Source organism: Asparagus officinalis, chromosome 3 (genome assembly GCF_001876935.1).
Source record: "Asparagus officinalis chromosome 3, Aspof.V1, whole genome shotgun sequence".
Classification (NCBI taxonomy): domain Eukaryota; kingdom Viridiplantae; phylum Streptophyta; class Magnoliopsida; order Asparagales; family Asparagaceae; genus Asparagus; species Asparagus officinalis.
The window spans coordinates 105,980,033-105,984,931 of NC_033796.1; positions in this window are offsets into that span (position 1 = coordinate 105,980,033).

The following is a 4,899-nucleotide window of genomic DNA, read 5'->3' on the forward strand; positions in this document are numbered from 1 at the left end:
CGGTGCTATCAAATCATGTTGTGCTATCTTCTTATAATGTCTTTGTTGCTGATAGTAAAAATCATTACCCCGCTGTTGGGGTCCTCTAGATCCCATAATAGGCCTCTTGCCCTTGTCATTGCCATCATGCTAGTCTTGATTTCGTAATTAACTATAGGCATATCTCACTGTTTTAAGCAAACTAGCTCTAACTGCTTGTCGAAGAAGTAAACAAAATTTTTTCAAATAAGTGATATTCACTGTCCCGACGAAAGTCTAAAATCGTAGCTATTCTTTGCTGCTATTCTCCGGTGATATCCTCTGTGCTGAATATATTTAACCTCTGGTTTGATACTGAGTCTACGTTAAGGAATTTTCACATATTTCTTTTTATTTATAAGTTGCATATGAATCCAATGTGCCCTGCACTATGGTGTTCTCAGTGTCCTACATCTTTCTTATTCTTATAGAGCCAAGCCTCCTGCTCTGTATCTCTATCAACAAATGGTTGTGGTGATAATGTAATCATTAGTATTACCTCTTCAATTGGCACAATTAGTACAACGGGTGGTGAAACTCCAGAAAATGTAATGTGGCTCGCTACTCCCTCCTCGAGTGTTGTTAGTCTTTGTTTCTGCAAACGGTACCATAAAGTCGATCAAATATTGTGGAGCCTACTGCGGCTCGGACTCTGCTTGCCCAGCTCTTCGGGTATGAGTTTTATCTCGACTGCATCCTCATTCCAATATTTATAATATCGAGAGGAGAGCTTATGATCACAGTAAGTGAGATCGCAAACATATATACATATATATAACGTATCACAATACGTATTCATAACATATAGTATTCACGCAAATACTTTAAATCAACATAAAATAATTATAAAAAAAATTGAAATTTTGAGATATACGCACATATCGTCCTCACTCGTTCTAGGAATTCCTAACGGACTCTATACGTGAATCCTAGGAAACTCTATCCTAGCTCCACAATTTGACACAGGAATGATCCTAAGGATGCTGGAGTCAAACCTGCCAAGCACCAACCACCATGCTATGACAAGTTTCACCATCACAATCACTATCTCTCTAGTGGAAATAAAAAATAGGTGAAGGTACAGACAGGAAAAAAAAAACAGAAAGCAGTCCCAGGTGAAACCCGGATTGTCAAACCTGCCAAGCACCAACCACCATGCTATGACAAGTTTTACCATCACAATCACTATCTCTCTAGTGGAAACAATAAATAGGTGAAGGTACAGACAGGTAAAAATAGAAATAGAACAACACTGGATATACACATAAGAAGCATAAGAAAAATCAATAATGAGCCCAACTGGAATAAAATAGACATATCTCTGAGTCTGAATTGAATCTCAAATACAATGAGTCACATAAACAAAGTCTCATAATAGCTCTCAACTTTATGAAACAGAATATCAATCTAGATTCTGAGATTTATCAACTACATGTGGAGTTCTGCAATAAAATAACTACAAATATGATAAGTAACTAAATGGACAACTAAGAAGTCCCATCAACCTGCGACTCTCCGTGCGCCACACTCGCTGCCTGAAAGGGGGGAAAACAACGAGCGTCAAAGCGCTAGCGAGATCATCACTACCTCTCCTTAGGGGAAGGGGTAGAAGTATATAAGAAAATAGAGTCAGTACATACATATATCAAATCATTCATATAACTCTCTATGAATGAAAAACAAATAATCAATGATAATTACTCCAATCTCCAATATAAAGAATACTCATCTCATCTCGAATTACGTCCGAGTGACCTGCTCTAATATAAGAGGATACCAACTAAGCTAAAACAAATATATCTGCCGTCCATAACGGGTGTATCAAATTCTCAAAGGAAATACCCTACTCGCGGGCAATCTATCTGGGAAGTAAAACTTACAACTGATCAATTATCTATGTGTGTATCATATTGTACTATAGCGATACTTTTGTAATGCTCATTACTCAATCGCTCTGCGGCAATAGGATTTATTATTTTCCTATTCCGGATACATATAATAACGATACTGTTGTAATACTCTTACTCAATCGTTCTACGGAAAATAGGTTTTATCTCCCTATTTTCGGATACATGAAATAACGATACTTTTGTAATACTCTTACTCAATCGTTCTGCGGCAAATAGGTTTCATCTCCCTATTTCCGGATACATGAAATAACGATACTTTTGTAATACTATTACTCAATCATTCTGCGGTAAATAGGATCTTTCTATTTCCGAATACATGAAATAACGATACTTTTGTAATACTATTACTCAATCGTTCTGCGGCAAATAGGTTTTATCTTCCTATTTTCGGATACATGAAATAACGATACTTTTGTAATACTATTCATCAGCTTAACATGCGACAAAAAGTATGTTAACACAACATAATCTAAGTGTACGTGCACATATCTCGGTGTGCGTGTCCATATCTGGTGTTCATCATCATCCTAGATATTAAACAACTCTTAAGCATTGTATATAACAGTACAAGATCGAGAAACTCTCTCAAAAAATAACAAACAATAGGGAAACTCAAGAAACCTTTACATAATATATCAATTTATTTCAAATCAGCACATCTGCAGTTTTCTGCAGGACATATCATTAGTAAATTGAGAATATATTTCTCTGGACAAACTCTTTTTAAGAATAGTTTTTCGTTTTGGAAACTAGACTCACATATCTATCATTTGACACTGATTTGGCTCAGTTTGGAGTTCATATGATACTTCAAATTTCCAGTCAAACATTTTATATGTGCAGCAGATTTTCTGCAGGATATATCATCAGTAAATTGAGCATATCTTTCTCTAGGAAAACCATCTTTAGATATGGTTTCCTGTTTTGAAAACTAGATTCATATATATTTCAATTGGCATTAGTTTGGTTCAATTTAGATTTCAAATAATACATATAAATTTATATAAATAATTTTTTAAATTATTTTCAGATCTTAAAATACTTCTGTAAATTCGTGCTTAATCTCTTTAACATGAAAAGACCTAGTCTTTATACATATATACAAAAGGATCCGATTTTTATACACAAATTATTTGATTAGGCTCTATAAAACTCATTAAAAACTCTTCAAAAATATTTTAAAAACTGGGAGGGGGATTAGTAGAGATGATACTCGCCTGGGGTTGTAGGAAAACTTGTTAGAAGCAACGTCGAAGGAGATCTCCACTCCAAAAGCCAAAAATCAACAAAACACAACTTGAAAGCCTCAAATCTTCTCCAAGAATTCAAAATAGGGTTTATGGGGGTTTGGTGGCTGTTAGGGTTCTTAGATATGATAAAAGAAAGGAATTTTCATAAAAAAATACAGGTATTTATAGAGGTAAACCCGAAACAAACCAGTTAGACCCGAACCAGGAAACCTAGTCTGACTAGAAAAACATCCCTTCGGTATTTTGGCTATAACTTTCTCATCCGACCTTAGAATGAGGTGATCTAAGACTTGTTGGAAAGCTGCTGAAGAGACCTACAATGTTGGTCTTTTACACTTTTCCAAATTCTAACTGCATCGGTGTGCAAAACATAAAAACTCATAACTGGTCATTATTCCCAGATTTTCACTCTTTTGGCATTTGTGCATGTTTTGTGCATTTGCACTCATATTTTCACAAATATACATTGAATTGATCTCAAATCAATTCTTATCATATCCAAACATCAAAATATATTATTTTTCACCATATAACATATTTATCATTATTTATCATAAAATATTCAAATTTACTGGGTTTTACAGGCATGGTAAGAGGCACACTGGTAGCTGAGTCACCCCTCATTTTACTGATGTCGATTAATGACTGGAGGGAAGTCACTTCAGAATGGAGAGGACGTCTCTGTAATATTCGGGAAGCGACTTGTGAGTGAAGTATGAGCAAGCTGGCTGCTAAGTCACGAGAATTGTCAGAGCTGTGGTCTTGATATGACCAGTCAGTGTTGTGTCGTTGATTGGTGTATATCCGAAGGGAACTCGGTTTGATCTTATCCTTTTGGTAGAGATGCGTCAGTCTTTGAGACGTCATTGTGGTTTGTCAACTAGGTAGTCAAGTGAACTTCTGGTCAAGTAAACAGCCGAGTAAGTGGTCGGGCGGACTCTTGAGGAGTCATCTCGGTTATGAAGGGTCGACTAATTCCACATTTCATGTCGGCATGGATGACACGTCACTTGACGGGTCTACAGAGTTATCCTTGGCTGGGCTTTTGGGCTGCTAAGCTGGTTAGGGCCATATCTTTTAGACCTACAATGACATTATTTCTCCGATACCTTTATCTTCAGATGGTGAATTACCATAACACAAGCGGTACCCCTTTACTCTATTAGTATACCCCGAGTATATATATTTTCTGAATTTTGACTCCAGCTTTGTAATTTCTTGGATATTGAACATTACATGCACTAGACTTTCAAATATATGGAGGTTGAAATAATCAGTTGGCTTGCCGGTGCACATCTCCATCGACATATTTAACTGTATTGCGGTTGATGAAGATCAATTCACTACATTACACGAGGTTAAAATACTTTATCCAAATTTATAGTTATTAACATTACTCTTATTCTTTCCAATAGTGTTCTATTCACCCACTCTACTGCTTCATTTTGTTGAGAAGTATATGCAATACCGAATTATCTTTTGATATTTTCTTGCTTGTAGAATGTAAGAATTTCACCATCTATGTACTCTCGTCCATTATCTAACCACAAGCACATGATCTTCTTTTCAGATTCAAGCTCAACTCATGTTTTGTATGATTTAAATACTGAGAACCATCTACCTTCTTCTTGATAATATACACCCAATATCTCCTGAAATCATCAATAAATGACACAAAGTGTTTTGCTCCTTCCATGGATGTAACTAGTGCTTGCCATACA